This window comes from Pteropus medius, unplaced genomic scaffold (genome assembly GCF_902729225.1).
Source record: "Pteropus medius unplaced genomic scaffold, Ma_sr-lr_union100, whole genome shotgun sequence".
NCBI lineage: Eukaryota > Metazoa > Chordata > Mammalia > Chiroptera > Pteropodidae > Pteropus > Pteropus medius.
In genome coordinates, this window is record NW_024349519.1 from 3832291 (window position 1) to 3854867 (window position 22577).

At 38.5% G+C, this 22577-nt stretch overlaps 1 protein-coding gene and 1 long non-coding RNA gene across 5 annotated transcripts in view; one reads left to right on the forward strand and one right to left on the reverse strand.

The window, feature by feature from the left end:
- The window catches only part of ANO6 (anoctamin 6), a 165410-nt gene that overhangs the window by 112003 nt on the left and 30830 nt on the right, over positions 1 to 22577 (reverse strand).
- LOC120618251 (uncharacterized) lies at positions 17558 to 21917 on the forward strand. 4 transcript variants are annotated; one of them, XR_005657195.1, is made up of 4 exons: positions 17558 to 18246; positions 18861 to 18977; positions 19961 to 20132; positions 21616 to 21917. It is a non-coding gene; the product is annotated as an uncharacterized LOC120618251 (long non-coding RNA). The 4 variants fall into 4 exon arrangements; XR_005657197.1 differs by having other exon boundaries at positions 17558 to 17898; positions 18156 to 18246; positions 18861 to 20132; XR_005657196.1 differs by lacking the exon at positions 18861 to 18977 and having other exon boundaries at positions 17558 to 17898; positions 18156 to 18246.

The window sequence follows — 22577 nt, forward strand, 5'->3', positions numbered from 1 at the left end:
AAGATGGAGAGCAAACAGACAAGTGGCAACTAGCTTAGCAGAATCAAGAAAGCTCAGTCCAAAACTAAGATCACCAAGGAGAAATTTCATTTAAATTATAAACCCCCCAAAGGCTGAGGGCCTGGCAACACCAGGTTCCTCTGGAAGTGGGAGTGAAGGCGGGGTGAAATATTGGCTGAAAGTCTATTTAAGAAGTAGTTAGACCCCCAGATTCTCTCCCTCATTCCTTGAAGACAGATGATTGTCTCCAAAGCCCCAGACCCCACCTAGGAGAAGACTGGAAATGTATCCTCTCTGTGAAGAACTAAGAAAGGATCTTTGGACTGGAGGATTCCCGGCAGAGTTAAGGATGGCGATTCCATACTGAAGAGAGACTACACGAAGAGATTACTGTTGAATGTTGAGACCCCTAGCCTAGCTATATTTTCTCTAGGGATCTAATCAGCTAAATAAGACAACAAAAACAAACAAAAAACACACAACGCCTAAAGACCTAAAAATATTAACATCAAGATTTCCAAAACAAAATCAAAATAAACAGCTCAGCCAGGTAACCCTAGATGAAGCCCAGAATTGCCAAACCCCATTCACTATTCAAAAAACTTGTGGTCATGGTCATCATATTAGAATTACTCTAAAATAGGAGGGAACAACAAGAATTTCCAGATATTAGGGAAAGCATCTACCAGAGAAATAGCAAAGCAACTTAAAGGAGAGAAAAAAAATAACAGAAAGAAGAATTTTAGAGAAACAAAAATCAAAACCCTAGCATCTTCAGAGATCTGAGAAAAGCACATCTATGAAATAAGAACAAGATGTTATCAAAGAAAGAGAAATATTCAGAGAATAAAAAAGAGCTCTTAGAACTTAAAACGATAGCAGATTAAAAGTTTAATATAATGCTTGAAAGATACAATTCAGGAAATGTCCAAGAAAGTTGAGCAAAAAGACAGAAATGGAAAACAGGAAAGATGGAGAGTTTAGGAGCTAATTCGAGATAGTCAACAGCCAAATAATAGAGTGTTTAGTAGAAAATGAAGGAAAAGTAATTGTCAAGGAACGAAATTTCCCAGAATTGAATGGCATTTTTTTCTAGAATTGAAGGACATCTTTTCCCCAGAACTGAAGGACAAAGTTTTCCTTTAAAGAAAGGGTAGAGAACTGGTTTCCACAGTGAAAAGGCCAAGTTTCCAGCATATTACATGTAAATAGACCCACAGCAAGGGTAAATCATTATGGAATTTCCAGAGAGAAAAAGAGTTTTCGTGCAAAGGATTTTAGCTCAGAATGGCAGGAACTCCTCAAGAACAACTCTGGAAGGCAAAGGCTTCAAAATTCTGAGAACAAATGATTTCTACCTTAGAATTACAAATTTAGCCAAGCTGTCCACTAAAAGCCAGGGGAGAACAAAGGCACTGTCAGACCTGCGAGTCTCAAAAAAATCACCTCTCTTACTCTTTTTCTCCATAAGAAACTGCAGAATGTGCTCCACCAAAATGAAGTAGTAAACCAACAAACAGTAAGTCATAATTCCAGAGACCGACAGCTCCAATATAAGAGAGGCAAACCGGAGTCCTCAGGAGGGTGAAGGGGAAGTCCTAGCTGTAGGGGGCCGAGAACGCAACCTAGACAGAGTGAAGATCAAAAGGCTCTGGGAGGAATTTCCCCAAATAAGATGAATTGGGTAGATTCTCTATGTAGACAACTATATTGAGAGAAGATTTACAACTGGGGTAGAGTTTAAGGTTGAACATTTAAAAGTACATCAGAAATTAAGATATAAAACAATATCTGCTGTGTTATCTTAAAAGGAAAGTAATTAAACTATATATTACATGGCTCCTCTGTGGGAAGTACTACATAGTTATCATAAAGTAAGTATTGAATATTGATCTTAGCAAAATTACAGTATGATTACAATGGAGAAGGTTGTGAAACTTTGTGTGAGACGAGGAGAGGGGCAGAGGTAGATAAAAGTAAGCTAAATACTTTTTCATAAGCGGATAATTCCTAAAACTAAAAAACATATGTTTTTTAAAGATATGTTAATTAAAGATCTAGAATTACTACAATAATCAGCTAAAATTTAAAACACTTGCATCTGGCAAACAAAATGGAAGGGGACATGCTGTTATTTTTCATAACAAATCTTAACAGAATTAATTTTTTAATTATGTAAACTTTATAAACTAACTATACAAAACTGAAAAAATAAAAACTTAATTTTTCCCTTTATAAAAACGATGGAGGTGAGGACTCAGGTCAAGCGTCTCACCACACAATACACAGAAACATAAGAACCCTGTTCTGGTACCTACTACTGTGAAGCACCGTGGTAGATGCAGAAGCTAGAACAGCTAACAAAGGAGAGAAAGTCCCATTTCAGGGAATTTATATTCCACAATAAAAACAAATGTAAGTGCTTTTTAAATAACTGACTTTGCTTAGTGGATAAGAAGGAAACAAATAGGTTGCTATGACAGAATAAGACGGAGAAGTATTTCAGGCAGTATGGTCAGAGGAGGCTTGCTGAAGGGCAATATCGGAGACCTGAAGGATGAGAAGAAGCTGGCCATGCAGGGCTAAAGAAAGAACACTCAAGGAAGGGGGAATAGTTCTGACGCAGAAAACATCTTGGTGTGCTCAAGGACATGACCTAAAGGGGTCAGTGTGACCGAAATGTACTGAAGAGATGAGAGGCTGGGTAACAAAACGAAGTTGAAGAGATGCCACGTTACCCCATGAACTGAGGGGCATCACGCCATGACAGAGCACTCTGCTGTGGCAAAGGCAGTGATGACAGACCAGTCATTAGATACTGCTGATGTCCAAGCAACAAAGTCGGCTTAAGGGAGTAGTAGTGGAGACAGAGAAAACGAATTCAAAATATATTTTGAAGGCATAATCAAAAGTGGTGGGGAAGGGGGCAATGAAGGACAAATTAAGATGACAACCAGGTTTCTGACATTAGAAATTGGGAAGATGGTGGTATCATTTACTGAGATGGCAAAGATAGGATGTGAAAAGGCAGATTCGGGTAGGTGGGATATGGAAGCAAAGCAAGAGTTTCTCCTTGGGCATCCAAAGAAATGTGAAGGAAGCAGTCAAATGTAGGGTCTGGAGCTCAGCAGAAGTCAGTGTTGGACGTATACACAGGGGAGCCACCAGCTCCCTAAAGGTATTTAAAGCCCTGGGAATAGATGAGTGTGTAGTGTGAGAAGAAGGCCTCAGCCATACCCTGAAGAATTCAGAGATTCCAAAAAAGAAGGATATACCAGCAAAGGATCAAGGGATGGCTAATAGGGAAGGGGATAGTTAGGTTAGGAGGGACTCTTAGGAATGTAATAGAAAACTGTGCTGAAAGCTTCTCAGAGACCCAGCAAGATAGGATAGAAATGTATCTATTGGAAGCAGCAATACAGAGATTTGAATGACCTTGAGAAATTTCATAGGAGTGATGAGAAAAGACACCCAATTGTAAGAGAGTGAAGAATAAATGAGTAATAAAGACTCATGGTACCTCTAGATCACGTTTCAGAAATTCTGCCTTAAAAGAGGACAGAGAGATAGGGTGTAAGATAAAAAGGTATATTAGGGTCTAGGAAGGTGTTTAGTTCTTTAACTTTTAATGTAAGAGGATCAGATCATTAATTCATTTATTCCTTCAGTTGTTCAAAAAATAGTTACAGGGCACCAGAACAATGTCGCTATAGAGTTTACAATCTACCAGGAGACAGAGGCAATAAACAAATACACATATACTAATTTTAAGTGGAGATATATGCTTTGAAGTCAAGTAAAGTGAGTTGAAGGGATAGAGAGTAACAGTGATATCTTAGACAGGTAAGCCAGGGATGCCAGCTCTGAGGGGCTGGCACTTGAAGGAGAACTGAATGAAGTACGGGAGCAAGAATCCCAGACAACAAAGTGAGAGGAGGTAGAGAAGAAAGAGAGAACTAGGTTCCAGGAATGAGGGTGACATATCAAGGGAAAGCGAGAGGCCAATGAGGCTGGAGCACCTCGTCAGAAAGGCAGAGTGGGAAGGGATGGGAACAGAGATGTAGCAGGGGCCTTACAGTACACGGCTAAGAGTTTGTACTTTATATAGTTTGTAGAGAAGCCATTGCAAGTAGTATAAAAGTATAAAACAGAAGAATCACTGGGGCTGTTGTATGAACTCAGACCATGAGGAACACGAGTAGAGATAGGAAGATGGCTTGGGAAGTGATTGCAGATGTCCCAGGAAGGCTTGCTTAGTGGTGGCCTCTCGGATTTAGGTGTGAGGTGGGAGATTAGGAGTCCTTGGCATAGATGCTAATGAATCAAATATGAGGTGTGAGAGAAAGTCAGGAATCAAGGATGACTTCAGGTTTTTGGACTGAATGACTGGGTGGAGTCACTGCTGAGATGAGGATTAATGTAAGAAGTGTAGGTTTGGAAAACAATTAGGAAGTTGCTTTTGGACATGTTAACATTTGAGATGTCTCTTAGACAACTAGGTAGAAAGGTAAATAAAACCAGCAGCTGAAAAGCAAGAGAGGAACAGGGATTGGAGATAAGTATGTGGAAGTCATCAACATATAGATGGTATTTAAGGCACTGGAAATGAATGAAGTCACCTAAGAAGCAAGTGAGATGCAGAAGAGGTCAGAAAAACCCTTGGCACTCCAAAGTTTAGAAGCCAGGAATAGGAAGAGACAGATCCAGTCGGAGAGACTGAGAAGCAACGAGTGAGTTGTGAACAGAATCAAGATGGAGCAGCATCCATAAGCCAAGTGAAGAATTTCAGGAAGGAGGGAGTTCTGGGCTGTGCTCCATGCTACTGAGATAAGCATGAGCTCCATGAGAAAATGTCAAAGGCCTCTGTGACTCATGCTCAATGAACAATGCTCTGAGATAATATTCCTGTCTCATTAGTGTACTCAGATTACTCAGTAATCAGTTCATCTAGAACACCAATGTTCTGTTTCCACAGATGCCTTACGACACCGCAAGCTCTCTTTCAGGGTTCTCCCAGGAAGCAACCAGGAGAGCCCTGTGCCTACGAAACAGAAACAGCTCTAAATGGATAGGGTTGAAAAAGGAGACCAGTGCTCACAGCAAAGGAATCAGATATGTTAAGGCAAGACAAAACTATTCTATAGGTTTCTACATTTTTTTTAACCTATAGCCTGTGAGAATAAAATTAATAAAATCATTTCTCCCATCTTATTTGGTCATTAAAATTGCATAATAGCTACAGTTTCTGGAACTTCTGATTATTCATTGTTTCTAAACCCTTTTCTCCCACTATTCTTTGTTCATGTTGCAGCTCCTGACTTTAAAAAAAGTCTGAGGTTTAACTTATATACAGTAAAACTTTACCCTTTTTAAGTTTGATATATCTTGACAAATGTAGACAATCATGTAACCACTACCACGCTGAAGATATAGAGTATTTCCAATACCCCCAAAAGCTTCCTCTTGCTCCTAGGCAATCTCCTCCACCCACTTCCAGTCCTTGGCAAGCAATGATGTGATTTGTCTCTAGTTTTGCCTTTTCAGAATGTCATATAAATGGAATCACATAGTATGCAGCCTTTTTATCTGGCTTCCTTTACTTAGCAAAATGCTTTTGAGATTTATTCATGGTGTTGCCTGTATCAGTAGTTTGTTCCTTTTTGCTACTGAATAGCATTCTATTGTATGGATGTACCACAATTTATCCATTTGCCAGCTGATGGACATTTGTTTCTAGGTTTTATCTATTAAGAAAACTTCTATAAAATTTTGCTAAAAGGTCTTAGGTGAACATGGGTTTTCAATTCTCTTGAGTCAACACTTGGAATGGGATCACTGGGCCATGTAACATATAGCTTTTGTCCACTAAGAATAGACATTTACTGAGCACTAACTTTATGTCACATAATGTGCTAAGCTCTTTCTATGCCTTATGTTACTCCATTCTTAAAATGACAATGAAGTTATTATTGTTCCCGTCTTACTAATAAGGAACTAAGGCACAGACGGTTAGGTCACTTGCCCAAGATCACACCGCTGGTGGGTGGCAGAGCCAGGATTCTCAAACCCAGGAACTGCATGGCAATACACAAATCAGCAACCATTTCGCTTTGCTCCCTCCTCTGAGTCAAATGCATGACGTCTGAGAGATAGATCACAAAACTCTACCTGAGGCTGTATGTCTTTTGATCAAAAATGGCCATTGCTGACTATTCCTTTCCTCTCTTTTAAATCATGACAATGAATACATTAGTACGGTCTGAAGACCACTGCAATAACAACATGCCGTTTAAAGTCAAAACTTTATAAGACATTATGAGGAAATGCTTTTAACTGTTTCACGGAAGTTTATTACTGTTAACTTAATGGTGTGAAATAACAACTCCAAGGGAAGCAAAAGTCAGTCCTCTTTTTCCAGCACGGTAATTCCTCATGGTTAATAACAATCTTTTCTAGAGACTTCTCCACTCTCATGCTATGAGGCCAAGACTGGTAGAAAAATACAAGGGCTCTGGAATCAGACAGACCTGGATTCAAATTCTGGCTCTGCTCCCTAGTGGACAGGTGCATATATATGTCCTCACATGTAAAAACTGGTGTGAATAAGTCCTAATGTGCAGGCAGCCATAAAGATTCCATGCAGCAACACGGGCAAAAACACTGAACGCTGCGCCTTAGCTATGAACACTTCCTTTCCCTCCTTCTCCTTCTCTTCCAGTATTGGTGAGCATCTGTAGTTAGTATGATAGAAGTAGGTTACTCAGCAAAAGCTTTTATTGGCTTGTTAATTTTTCATCCAAATAGCAGTAAAGGAGAGACTGGAAGAAGGTGATCCTTTAAAACTTCATGTTTTAATCTTTAAAAAAGTCTTGCAAACTTTGTACTTTATTCCATGATATAATCAAAGTTATTTTTTAGTATGTCATACATCTGTAACACAGATTTTTAAAATAAATGTCTATCCCCTTCACCCATTTCTCCCAACCCTCCACCCACTGCCTCTGGCAATCTGTTCTCTGTAAGTTTGGTTTGTTGTTGTTTTTAGATTTCACATATGAAAGAGATCAGACAGTATTTCTCTTTCTCTGATGTTTCACTTAGCATAATGCTCTCTAAGTCCATCCATGTTATTGCAAATGGCAAGATTTCATTCTTTTTTACAATTGAATAATAGTCCATTGTATATAAGTACCACAATTTCCTTATCTATCATCCATCAATGGATACTTAGGTTTGTTTCCATATCTTGGCTATTGTAAGTAATGCTGCAACGAACATGGGCGTGCACATAACTTTTCTAGTTAGTGTTTTCCTTTTCTTTAATAAATATCCAAAGGCGGAATTGCTGGATCATATGGTAGTTCTGTTTTTAATTTTTTGAGGAACTTCCACACTGTTTTTCATAGCAGCTTCACCAGTTTCCATTCCTACCAACAATGAATGAGTGTTTGCTTTTCTCCACATCCTCACCAACACTTGTTATGTTTTGTCATTTTGATAAAAACCATTCTAACAGGTGTGAGGTTATATCTCACTGTGGCTTTAATTTACATCTCCCTGATGATTAATGATGTTGAGCATTTTTCTAAGTACTCGTTGGTCATCTTTGTATCTTATTTGGGAAAACGTCTGTTAAGATCTTCTGCCCGTTTTTAAATCACATTGGTTATTATTATTTTTTTGCTATTGAATTATATGCATTCTTTATAAATTTAGATATTAGCACTTTAGATATATAATTTGTGAATATTTTTTCCCACTCAGTAGGTTGTCTTTTCATTTTGTTGGTTTCCTTTGCTGTGCAGAAGTTTTTTAGTATGATACAGTCCTCCTTATTTTTGTTTTTGGTGTCAGATTCAACAAATCATCACCAAGACCTATATCGGGGAGTTTACCATCTGTTTTCTTCTAGGAGTTTTATGATTTCAGGTCTTACATTCAATGTTATTTTAATATAAAAATGTTGTACACTTATCTCCACTTAAATGACAGCTTTCTCCTGAAAAATTTAAGAACTTTACTTACATGCTGCTGCACTGCCACTAACCTGGGGTATGAAGGCTCCCAATTATAAAGCATGAACCTCTAATTAAGCCTTATTAAGCCCTGAAAATGATTTCATGCACTCTGGTCATTATTCTTTCCTGCCTGGAACATCTTAACATCGACCCTACAACACCATCCTGTTTGCAGTCTTGGCTCCAAAAACTTTTAACTCTGAATTCCCCAAACAGGAAAAAAAAGCTGCTCTCTGTTACCTCTACGTGGAGCCTCCTGGCTACCTGTAAAGAGATACTGGCTGCAACCTGCTTTCTGAGACAAACCTTTGTTACAGCTACAAGTATAAACATAAATACTACACATCTAAAAATATTTTTCAACTAAAAGTAAGATGCTGGCCAAGCATGACCTTAAAGTGAGATGACAGAAGATTGATAGTTTTTTAAATCTACTGAAAAGACTTTAACATTAATCCAGAGACGCCGAAGGATTTAATTCAGCTATACTAACAAAATGTGGCTGCTCAAAGTTACATATGTAATATGATAAAGGAAATGATTTAGTCTTTAAAATGTATTTTCATGAAATGGCGCTATTTTTCCTTCAGACAATTTTCTGTCCTGAGGTAACGCCACATGCTGTCTTTTGTTTATGCCATACACACGTGTAAATATGTTATTCAAAAAGTCACTGGTTGTATGTACGTTGAGCAACATGTACAGTCACTGGAATAGTTTCATTATTTTGTCATCAACATCCCCTTGATAAACTTTTTTTTTTTTCCTTTGCCAAAAAGGTCTCTCCTGGAAGTCGGGGGTGGAAAGTCCTTGTGTATGAAATCTTGACCCATGGTACAGTGGCCTGCTGACGGGTAAGAAATAACTTTTGCTCTCAGAAACTATTTTCAGAAACTAGTATATACGAATGAATTCTTTTTTTTTTTTTAGGAATCCATATGGACTAATTGATGAATAAAAGGTTAGGGAACGTCATCAAGTATTATCTGGGACCCAATGACAGTCAGCAAGTTACAGAGAAGCCAAGAATGACATGGGCTCTGTTCTCCTGACGCTGACTGTCCAAGGGGAAAAAAGTAAGCAGGGTGCTGTTCAAGTATAAAGGAATGGATGGGTGAGTGTGAGGTCTCAGAGAAGGCCTCTTGGAGGCAGGAACATCACCTGAAGGATGAGGAGGCATTAATAAAGACAGCAGCCAAACATAAGGGCGCGGTGCTGGGCATTAGAAAGACCAGTCAGAGGCATCAGACCTGAGTCCCAGACCTGCCTCTGCAACAACCTAAACAAGCCACTTTTTAACCTTCCTAATTCTCATTTTTCCTTACCTGTGGTATGGGATGGTTAGATTATGTCAGTTGACCTAATTTCTCTCAGTGTGTAAGAATCATCTAGGAGCTTTCTAAAAATACTGGCTCCCTACCCCAGAAACGTGGTTTCGATTGGCAAGGCATCAGTATTTCTTTCAAAAAGATTTTTAGGTAATGCTAATGTGCAACCAGGGCTGAGAACCACTGAATGCGAAGACCTCTTAAGTCCCAGACGGTTAGGTCTGTGGGTACCAACCCTTAGTGCGCAACGACATCCTCTGCAGAGCTTTTAAAAACCCCAGAGCAGGCTGCATTCCAGACAATTAAACCAGAACCACTGTGGGTGAGACCCAGGCTCCAGTATTTTTTAAAGTTCCCAGGCTGAATCCAACCAAGGTGCAGCCGAGGTTGAGAGCCACTGTTCCTAGGCTCTCTCTCTTGACACTTCAATTTCCTATTACAGCTACTGGAGGAGGATGGGAAAAGGAAGGAAAGGGAAGCTAAAAGGTTTCCCCTCTTTCATTCCTATGTCAAATCAAAAATAGAACTGAATGCCAAAGGTCACCGGTAAATTTTAAATGGGCTTGTACCATACAGTAGAGTTGATTTTGGACATGTACATAATTCATGTTGGTGACTGACAGGTAGAAAGTGCCCATTCCAAAATGCTCTCAATTCTAAATTTAGAATTCAATGGAACACGTCTATAAAATGACTCCATGGTGCGTCCTCTGCAATATTTAGTTAGAATTTGATTTGCATGGTTGACTCTAATATGAACATTACATTCCCTACCCCCAAGGTTACTTAAATCCACTTATTAGGCAATGGTGAACTAAACAAACAGTAATTAGAAACACTCCAGACTACCTTTTAAATCTGTTGCTAAATTATACTTTTCCTGCACCAAAGCCCATACACACAGCATGTCCACAAGCATCATAAAACTAAAGCCTCCGAAATATTTACATTAATAAGAGCACAGGCCACCTCTGGGCCTTCACACTGGATTCCGCAGAGAAGCAAGAGCTGCTTTAGAAGAGGACTGTTCATTCCTGTTATTTCTCACATCTGGGTAAATAAAGCACTGCCCACATGTGGTTAGAAATCTCAGGAGAAAATGAATCGTTCAGGGGTCTGGAAATGAAGAACACCTCTGACAGACTGCCTCGTTTCCTAAAATGAGTCAAAAATGAAAGTAATTCTTTAGAAAAGAACATCTGTGCCATGGCACAACTTATAAAATAATGCCAGATGATACATGTGGCTAAGAGGCTGGGCCTGGGGAGGGAGCAAGGGCTTGGGGAACAGGACTGGGGCCTCTGCACTGCACTTCACACCAGAGCTGCACTGTTAGCTTGGAGAGTCTGCAAATCCAAGAGCACCGGGCATCCTGGTCTCAGCCATAAATGTTGATTAGCAGTAAGACTGCTCATATTCCACTAGAAAACTGGCCCCTCGCCAATGGGTGGGAGCAGCCAAAAAGGATTCATGTGCTGCCACGGGCAGGAAACAGTGATTCTTACAAGAAAAACTGTTTTACTTAACTAAAAATAGTCTATGCCTGTTAATGACCGAATAGACCCTTCTTCCTGAGGAGGAAGTACTGCTGTATAGACATGACCAAACACAGGGAAGCCCCTCCTTTCACATTAAGCAGCAAAGAGAGGTACCGGCATATGGGCTGGTGAAGGTAAGAAAGACTGAAACACCTTTCACAACATCACTAGTGAGGACCGATAAACAGCAAGGTGAAAAACAAAGGCTGTCCTCACCAAAATTGGAAGCTAGTCATTTTTGTTAGGTAGCTCATCACGATTCTTTGCATCATGGGTTTTTAAAAGGAATCTAACTCTACTGTTTGTGATTGGGGGGGCGGGGAGGGATGGGGGAGGGAGTGGATCTGGAAACAACTTAAATGCCCATTAATAGGTGACTTGTTAAATAAAAATCTGTTATATACACAATGGTATACTATGTAGCCTTTTGGCGAGGGCCAATACAGAGCATGTGCATAAAGATCTGTACTCTATGATACGTTAAGACATGAAAAAAAAAAAAATGCACCTGGCCTCTGTACAGCAAACATTTGTAGAAATGTATTGAAAGAACCTGCCTTAGTGCAGAAGGAGGGGGCCAGGAGAATATTATTTTTCCTTTTACACTCTTCAATACAGTTTAAATTATCTTTTCATGTACTTAACATCCTCCCATTTTTAACAATAGGCATTAAGTGGGTGGAAGTCTATTTTTGGTTTCTTCTTAATACTAGTTTCTCTATATATAATTTAACACAAAGGAGCGTTATTTTAAATAGATATTATAGACTGAATTGTGTCTCCTCAAAATTCATAAGTTGAAGCCCTAACCACCAGTATCTCAGAATGTGACTATATTTGGAGAGAGGGCCTTTAAAGAGGTAATGAAGTTAAAATAAAGTCATTAGAGTAGGCCCTAATCCAATCGGACTGGTGTTCTTATAAGAAGAGGAAACACAGGCACACACAAAGACACCAGGGATGTGCGCGCACACACACACAGGAAAGACCATGTGAGGACACAGCAAGAAGGTGGCATCTACAAACCAAGGCGAGAGCCCCAGAAACCAAAGGTGCCAACACCCCGATCTTGGACTTAAAGCCTCAAGAATTGAAAGAAAATAAATTTCTGTTATTTAAGCCACCCAGTCTGTGGGTGTTCTGTTATGGGAGCTCTAGTAAACTAATATATAGATAAATATATGGATGAAATTTAACTAACAACATTGAGAGAGGCACCTTAAAAGTTTTTGATGGTTTAAAAAAAAAAAAGCCATTACATCTGCTGTTATGCAAATGACGTCATCTGGTAGGTGAAGAAACTGGGACTCATGGTACTTCTGACTGAAGCAGGGTCACCCTATTCAGTGACTTGAGCCAAGACTAGAACAGGTTTCCTACCACCTAATTTAGGACTCTTTTAGTTCACAACATTTATCTTTTATAGTAATTTTAACAAATGCCACAACTCGAAGACTACAGCCCAGGATGTTTTATGTATTAATGTCTTTTTAAGGCTTGGCTTGTATTCGAAAGGCTTCCTCCCTTAAAAAAAAAAGGAAGCTGTCATAGTAATATTATTAATTCGATTTAAAAAAAAAAAGACTTGGTTTAAAAACCCAGAAAAACAAAAGATATGCCATATTTGTGTACCAACCTGATTTTTAATAGTTTCATACATGTGGCCTCAGACCACGATACAATATATTAAAAGTATGGTAGCCCAAGACTAAAATTTTTGTTATGAAATTTTATAGATTTTTACAAATTAATCGATCTTCCCTTGAAATATTGGAGTTTAGAGATCAAAGATACATTAAAATTGCAGCCTTTGCCTGTAGAGTACATAACCTGTAAGTGGGTTACAATCCAAGCACATGACAAGGAGATCAAAACTCGAAGATAAATGTTTGGTAGTCAGGCTGCATTCAGAGGAAGAATCATTTTTGCCCTGAATAGTTAGGACAAATTTCACCAAGGGCAAGAGCTCTAAACCAATCTGCAATTAGATACATAAAGGTTAGAGAGAAATGATTTATGTCCAGTTCTGTCTTGCCACTGAGTATAAAGTTTTGAAGGCAACAACTGTGCACCTAAGATCCTAACAGGGTGCCTGGTACATAGCAGGCATTTGCCAACTCTGGGGCAGGAGAAACAAATACACAGTAGTTGGTCACCTTAGGGTAGTCTGTAGTGCAGGTTCTTGTAAGGTGGTTGTGGAATATAAGGTTAAAGAAGTGTGGCCAACTCACATATACTGAAGTTTGGGCTTTATCTCCATGCAGGGTGGAGTCTTTAAAGCTGTTTCTGAAGGAGAATGTTATAAAGAGCACAGATGGGTCCAGCAGTGATGTGCAGAATGGATCAGATGTGATAGGTAAATGACAAGAACCCACCAATCAAGGGGCATCAGGAGGTTAATAAAATGATTAGTTGAAAGAAGTCTCAGTTTCCTAATCTGCAAAATGTCATCCTACTACCAATCTTAATAAGGCTGTTTTAAATAGGAAGTAGGACATATCACATAGCCTGACAGTAAGCATTTAAGAAAATATAACTCTTCTTCTTATTATTATTACTATTTTTATTATTATTCCACGCCTAAAGATATAAAAGAACAAGTGAGAGTGAGAGAACAAGTGTGAGGAGTAGAGCAAGGGTATACATCTCTTTGGACTTTTCTCAAGTCTCCGAAACAGAGAACGGCAATGGCTATCCATCTTTCTTGGAAGTGAAGTGTGCAATATTTATTCCTTAGATCTCCAGAACTTAATACATCAATACAGTAGACCCAACACAGGAGGAACAGATGTTTGAAATCACCTTTAAAATTAAGACACTCCAAAATCAATTTTTAAGTTGCTATTGTATAAAAATAACTATCCAGGCCAATGTCAGTTTTGAAACAGTACGTTAAAGGACTCAGCTATAAATCCAGGAAAACTACTTTCACAGTGAAAATGCCAATGCCTTTTTAATTAGGGATGAAATTGCCGACATAAAAGACTTAAGATAAATGAAGAATTGCTCTTTTCTCTCTTAAAAAAAAAGGACCTGATAACCCTGTAAATTATTTTGATGTACTGATGAACAGAAATTGTTTAGAATCTAAAGTACTGGATTTTCCAACTGCATAATAATCACTTCATATTGGGGCTGACAGCCTCAGACCAAATTTGGTGCTCTTTTTAAGTTCCTTTTTCTAATTATTATCAGGAGCCCATGGTCCTATATTTAGAGTCACTGTGTAGATACGGAGCTCTACTGAAGATAATGGCATTTTGGCTAACAAAGCAATGTTAATTTTTTTTTTTGTAAATTTGACCTTAGAAGGAAGATTTACATAAAAAGTATATGTACATTTACATAAATATATACACATGCATTCATGATAAAGCTTTACCAACTAACCATCATCTATCAGCCATCATGAAATGAATACATCAGAGAGCTGTGCTAATATTCCTATTCTCAGCATTAATGATCTATTCAAAAACTGTTTACTCTGTCACACTGGACCAGGTTTTCCACTGAAGGCTGTATTACTTCTTAAAATAAAACAAAACCCAACAAAATTACCCAAAGAGGCTAACAAGAAGAGGGCAAAGGGAGCAAAATAAGACATTGCTGATTAATCCAAGGAAAACAAAATAAGACAACTGATTACTTTTGCCAGAGTCAACAGAAACTTTCCAATCATCAGTGAGGCCAAGATAAAGAGAGCGGTCAGCAGTCAAACAAATTAGTAGGCCAAGGTCCAATGTAGAATAGGCATGCAAACATACCAGCATCATGTGATGTCTATTGATAGACATTAGCCAGCACACATATGTATTCGACACTGAAAATGAACATCTTAGAACAAAACAGCAGAAAACAAAATCAGAAATTTAAAAGTGAAAAGATGAAAAGAATTCCTTAAGAAGAAGAACAAAGGCTAAGAAAACCTTGGGCAGGTCACGAGATGACCACCAGAAAAAGAGAGACATGAATTTTAATCTCTCGTTTATGGTTATCCAACTGGTTTCCTTCAGAATTTTTAACTTTTTAAGCCTTATTTTCATCCATAGTCTGAACAGGGAAGATTATAAGATATCCAAAGTTTTCTTCCTGCTCTTATTTAATAGATCAGGAGTTTCTGTTTAGATGATAAACATACTTTTTTTCAAAGGTTACTTTTACTTCACAATGAGCTTCAAGTTCACAAGTCTGGAATTTCACAGAGGGGAACCAAGCTCTGTCAGCATGCATATGGAGCACAGCCTTAAAGCAAGAGTCAAACCATTGCCCCTGAAATGAGTACAAAAAGCTGGACAGTTTGCATGACACCTGTGACACAATGTCAACCTCAGCCATCATCCCTTTGCCTCTGCCCCGCCTAGCTCTTCCCAGTTGGATACACTCATTTCTCATCCCCAGTTCTTCACTTAACACTGCCAAATGAAAGTTAGATATGCATTTGTAAAAAAAAAAGAAAAAAAAAGTTAGTAGAGCTGTTAAGGTGTAATAGGCAAAGGAAATGTTTGGGGGTAGGTCCTAATCTTGAGAACTGCACAGTGGATAACAATAATCAGCCTTCTAAAAGAACACCTCTTACTGCCTTTTTACAATAATTCCACTTTCCACATTCTTCACAAAACAATCTGAAATTTGAACATATATACTTAAAACTATGTCACAACATTATTTATAACAGGAAAAAATCTGGTACACACTAGATGTGCAATGATCAAGTAATAATGATATAAAATACACCTCAAGGTTCTCCTCCTAGACGCTCTATAGGACTCAAACTGCCCACTTACGGCCATTTCCTCCACCGGATTGAAGGTTTTAGAGAGCAAAGACCACGTTTTGCTCACTGCGTTAGTCATAAAGGTCTACCTCACAGAGAACACAAAATAAGTATCTGTTCAATGTTTGCAAGGAATGCTTTCAGGTAAATTCTACAGGATAGTCTATTATGCAGCTATTAAATGTGGTTTGTAGAGCATTTTTAAATATAGAGAAATGTTGATGATGAAAAAGTTTTGGAGCTGGATAGTGGTGATGGTTGTACAACACTGTGAATGTACTTGAAGTCACTAAATTATACATTTGGAAATGGGTAAAATGGTCATTTGTGTTACATATATTTTACCACAATAAAAAAATGCTTATGAGGCAAGTTAAATGAAAAGACAGGGTACTATATGTCTAAGCTGTATAAAATTACATCTGCATTTTAAAAGGCTGAAAAGAAACATACTAAGGTATGTTTGGTTTATCTTTGTGCAGTTGCATTAGGGGTGATTTTTGATTTGCAATTTTCTTTATTTTCCAAAATATCAACAATGGCCCACGTATAATGCTTATAATCAGAAAAAGATGAGGCACAGCAGATGTCAGGGATGGGAAGGTTTGGTGACCAGCAGGTTTACCAGGTGGGGACCATTCGCCTTGCTACAATTCTTGATGTTCTTGTAAACTGCACACTATCTGTACTTACCTTCACTGTGGAGACTATCCAAAGGCATGCCAGTAGAGTTCAAATTTTATCCTTATGATATTGGAATGTATTTTTTTTTCTTTTTGCTATACCAGAAAACATGCATTACAAATTTGCTCCTCCATAAGTATGCTCTGTCCAGACTGAGTAGTAACAGATAATTGTTTTGGACACACAAGTGCCAAAATGGATGGAATGTACACTTGTTCTAGAAGTGAAGGCTTTCAGAACATGAAACAGACCAGTCTGGAATACCTTCTAGAAAATGAGGCATCCAGATAGCCTCACTAAACACTAGATCTGTCACATTTGCAGATAAATCAGAAGCAAGACTTTTAGAGTCACAAAGACTCAGGACTGAAGTAACATATAATACAGACCTGGGACTGCCACCTGTAATTGTCATATTGAGTGCTCCTGGCCTCAGTTTCCTCACAAATAAATGGGGATAATCATACCTACCCCTTGTGTATTAAATGGGATGATGTTTGCAAACCAGAGACCAAGGAAAATCCAAACCTGCAGTCAGCAAGCATTCATTCCTTTTCCTTCTTTAGATCAGATGTCTAATCTGGGAAAACAACAGTGTAAATGACTTGAATGCTAAAAATGATCAAGTATCTATAAGTAATAAAGTGAACATGATAGGAACATAGGAAGATACTTTCAACGATCTTCTAATTCACCCCATCAATTCAGAAGCCTTCATGATACAGTTCAAAACAATTTTCCTATTCCTTGTTCCTCAGTAATTAGAAAATACTAATCACTATTCTCTGTATTTAATATACCTGAGATCATGAACCCACACTTCAGTTTCTTCTTCAACATTCTCATTTTAAAATCTTTATGTTTGTGGCTCCTCTGAGCCCTCTGCAAGCTTCCCCTACCCTGCCGCCCCAACATTCTGTTAGTTGGGGATTCTCCAAATCTCTCTGGACAGGGCTGAGCTCATGAAAGCAGGCGCCCGATTCATGCATCCCAGCGAAGAACTTTGAAAACTACAATGAATCATTATGCTTCTGAAGCTTACTTGGCTTCGGGTGACGGATGGGGCTGTGTGGGTGCTCTTGAGCCAGATCCAAGTGTGATCAACAGTGCCCTCCACGTCTACTACAGTAACCTTTGTCCTTTGCGTTGCCTTGTGGTTATCAGTATTTGTTTACCAAGCTGATAGCCTCTGATTCCATCAGACTGGACAGGCTCTGATTCCATTAGACTGGACACTGTGACAAATCTCTCCCTTCAAAAGAGCAGCCCCTATCTTTGCAGAAGATCTGCTTCCTTCCTTGATTATCTTTTTTATTCGAGTGCCTCACTGGGCAAAGGATAACGGAAATCTTCAGCTGTGTAGGGTTGTCTTTGTGCTGGCTGAACCACGCATGAACTCTACTACCTTCAAGCTAGAAAGCTTGAGTTCATTCTTTGGATAAACACGTACTTAGCCCAGGGCTAAATGCTGGACATTCAAAAATAAGCCAGTCTTGCCTTGCAGAAGAAAAGAATATCAACAATTACACCAGAGTGCAGTATTTTCTAGAACAAAGGTATGTACAGGGTATTATTACAGCTGCACAGCAGGGCAGAGGATCTGCCTGGGCAGGATTCTAATAGTTGGATAATTCACACATCTTTTTACTGCCGCTGAGGAATGAATGAGTTGACTATAGAGTCTCTGGGGGCAGGGGTTAAGGCTGTTGCAGCCTTTTAATGCAGTCTATTTAATACCATTGCCACTGAACTGCTTTGGTTACTGTATCTACTTTCTTCTCTTCACATATTTACCTCCTCACTTTATTTTCAGAATAAAACATATGGTGCTTCCATTCTCTCAGAGTCTTTCAACCCCATAATGTTTCCTGCCCTGGAGAGTTGCTGAAAGGACCTAGAAAAGGGTATGTAAAACCATTACCAGAAATGTCCATTGTGACCTCAATGGCTCCAGCAGGTTAAGTGCCCTGTGGATATTCAGGTGCATCCTGCCAGCTGCAGCTGGGAACAATTTATTTTCAAATTATTTTCTATCCTCTGCCCCTTAACTCACCCATTTCTAGTGGTATGATATTTGTGAAAAGAGTGGTTTTAACTTTTCATAAGCTATGCAATGCTTTGGGAAAATCTGGTGAAATTCAAGGATCCTCTCCTAGAAAAATTTTCAGAAACATATAAATATAAAATAGCACATACAACTTCTGGGGATTCAGAAACCCTTGAGGCCCATATACAGATACCAAGAGGGGGCATGGTGCTCACTTTGGCTGTTTTTGAGCTTCTACCATGTGCCAAGCACCATGGAGACCCCACCCCAAACTCAACTCATCACCATACTGAATGTTGGACCATTCTCCCATGCCCTGCCTGGAACACCTGTCACCAAGTTTTCTGCCCAGGAAACACCTACTCAGCAGCACATCACCTCTTGAATAAACACATTCTGAACACTTTACTCTAATTTAGCCCCCAAGAGGGACTAACTGAACCTTTCTTTCTGCCCTACTATACTCTACAGGTACTTGTATCAGAGATCCTATAATATTTATGATCTTCATGTATTTACATGTCTTTCTCCTTCTGCTGGATTATAAGCAACCTGAGGACATGGATTACAACTCATTTCCAGTTTCTGGTAAAGTCTTCATTCTGGAGGAAAACATTCCATTGAGAGAAACAGATAAAATCAAATAATTTTAACACATGAATCCTAATGCTGAACCTAATGGAATGAGTGATTGATTTTAAGCTAAATCTTGTAAAGAGGAACAGTGATAAATTAGATCAAGTTAGGAGTGGACGTTACAGGCAGAGATTATGGCAAGGCATGCAGGCAGGAAAGAGTATATGCAGGGAATAAAGTAATTCAGGATTTGTGATGAATAAAAAGGTAGGCAGGAAGAAGTTGTAAGGAGAGGAATAAGGTTATGGAGGGCCCTGAATGAGGTATAAGGGAGCTTAAATTTATTGCGTAAAGGTGGGAAGTCACTGAATTTTATTTTTTACTTAAAAAGTAACATGATAATTGGAGAAAATGGAGAAAAAGCACAAATGAGAAAAATTGATAACACCACACAGAGACAACCACAATTTCTATTCTTTCATCTTTATGTGTTAGGTAAACGTGTATGCATGTGACTGTGGTTTTCGTGTTATTTTGATTCTGCTAACATTTATTAAGCACTGACTAGGTACCAGACATTGTGCTAAATACACTATAGGCATTCTGTCATTATGTTACTTAATCCTCCCAAAAATTCTTAGAGGAAGTTCCTATTATATAATCCCATTTTAAAGAGAAAGGTATAGGAAAGTGGTGGGGGCACTACTGTCCAAGGTCACACAGCTAATAGTAGCCGAGCTGAGTATTAACACCAAGTTTTGTTACTGCAAAGACTATATTCTTACACTTCAAGCTCTACTTATTCTCACTCATTTAATGTATAACATGAGTGAATTATTTCATCCAATCTTCTCAGAAAAATCCTTTGTGATCCTGATTAGCCATGCAATAAACTGAAAAAATAAACCTGGAAAGCATGAACACGTGACTGTACTGTCTTCCCATACATGCAACACAGGAAAACCTGGCATTTATTTCGATCTTTTTTTTTGCAGTCTTGGTAAAGTTTGCAGTTTTCTTCGTTGAAGTCTTGTAAATTTAGGAGGGTGACATGTTCAGATGCATACTTTGGAGAGATTCATCTGGCAACAGTATGAAGGAGGATGGATTTGAGAAAACAAGATTGGAAGGCCAGAACACAAACTAAGAGATATGGCCACAATCCAGGTGAGACACACAAAGGCCTAGGACCAGGGTAGTGATATTTGGGGTGAAAGGAGGGACTGGACTCAGAAAACACGGAAGGCAGAATGTAAAGGAAGGGATGTGGTGGAAAAAATGTAAGGTGATGTTATGAGAGAGGGTAGGGAAGACTGGATGGTGGATGCCATTCATTGAGAGAGAACACAGGAAAGAGATGCATTGTTCAGAGTATGTGTGTGTGTGTGGCAGGGCTGGGGGGTGCAGAGAATAATGAGTTCAACTGTGAGCATCAAATCACTGAACACATCCAAGTGCCTACCCTCTGCCAGGGGCCTTGCTGAGTGCTAGGGAGTCAGTGGTAAACCAGATTGAGAAGGTCACAGGATAGGTGGAATGCAAGTAACAAGGTGAATGGGACAGGCCAGAACCTATAAACTACAAGTATGAATGAGAATGCCCTCAGAAAACATGTACAGTGGAGTGAGAACACAGGTGAACCAAGACTGGCACTCTAAGTAACACCGTGTTTTAAGTCAAGTAGAGGAAGCAAGACACCAAGAAGAACAGTCAGATGCAGGAAGAGGAACAACAGAGCCCAGATCACAGTAGCCAGGAGGGGAGTAGAAGGAATAATAACCCCTCTTGAGACCATACTGCCCTTGGACATCTTAAGAAGAATGACTTTTTTTTATTTTTTTATTTAGAGGTCACTCAATTTTAAATATTAAAATCACATAAAAGTCCATGATGAGGGTAAGAATTTACATCTCCTGGCTGCCTCTCTGAGCTCTATCCACCAGCCATATGGAGTTGATGATTAATATTTAGTAGGAAGTGAATTTATAATCATGTGCCTGCCATTCAAATGTGAAAAGAAATGTTTTCTGCTCAGTACACCCAATAATACATTAATATATCTCCAGTTTAAAATACATTTATGAATAATTTTATGCATTTTATAAATTTCCTGGCAAGAATGATAATAGAACAATCTATTTTCACTGATACATGAAACAAAAAAGAGAAATGAAAGGTTCAGTTAATCAAGAGATTTAATATGCTTTATAATAAATATCAAACAGTCATTACTTGGGCTATACAAAGGGTGGCTGAGGTCAAAAGATGATTATAATAGCAAGAGTTTGTGCCCATATTTATTCTGTCAGTTGCTTACATTTGCATAAAAAGTTTCCTCTATTCATGAATTTTTAAACCGCATTAGAATGCTTAAAATCAAATTTGTTTTCCTTGATTTATATATGGGCAGTAATAATAAGATTTTTGTAATGATTAACAGTGGTAACAATCAAATAAATAGAAAACACTAGCTCTTCCAAGGTACCAACAGACAGATATGAAAATAAATTACCTTTGCTGTCTTAGGTAAATGTGCTTTAGAAAGCCAAGAAAGCACCGGAATCTGAAATGTTTACTGTGGCAGTGTTCAGTAAAGCCAGGAAAGGCAAAATAATATGAATTCTACACCTTTTGTCATCTTTGTCAACAGTATGCATGTGTGTGTATGTGTCCACAATGTGCACACTCAACTTGATGGCATCTGGATCGTAGGAAGAGATGCTGTAACTTCAAGACTATCATGGAGAGACCTGGGCCCAGAAGAAGGTGCAAGATCAACCCATCCAAGAAGAGGTGATGGAATCATAATTCCCTCTTAAACCACCACCTCGAACTGGGAGCCACAACTAGCAGAGACTAATTTAATAAAGCTGTAATTTAATAAACCAAAAATGAATTTGGGGTAATTCGTCCTAAAGAGGAATCCTATGATTCCATGATGGTTCCATTAGAAATAATATCCAAGAAGTAATGTCCATTACTACCTTGTCCAGCAACATTCTTGCTTTTCTTCGAGGAAAGAATTACAAGGAAGAGGGAGAATAATACTAAAGGAACTAAAGAAGGAAAAACAACCAAAATTCAAAGTTAATAGAAGAAAGGGTAAAATAAAGATCAGAGCAGAAAAAGAAAAAAGTGACTAAAAAACATCTTAAGGGTCAATGAGACTAAAGGCTGGTTTTTTGAAAAAACAAAGTTGATAAACCTTTAGCCAAACTCATCGGGAAAAAAATAGGCTCAAATAAATAAGGTAGGAAATGATAGATAAGTTATAACCAACACCACAGAAATACAAAGATCATAAAAACACACTGCGAACAGTTATAGGCCAACATCTGTACAACCTAGAAAAAATGGATAAATTTCTAGAAACATACAACCCTCCAAGACTAAGCCAGGAAGAAACAGAAAATCTGAAGAGAATGATTACTAGTAACAAAATTGAATCACTAATTTAAAAAAAATTCCCCAAAAAACAAAAGTCCAAGACAAGATGACTTTACAGGTGAATTATTCTAAACATTTAAAGAATGATACCTATTTTTCTCAAACTATTCCAAAAAACTAATGAGAAGGAAATGCTTTCAAACTCATTTTACAAGGCCAGTGCTA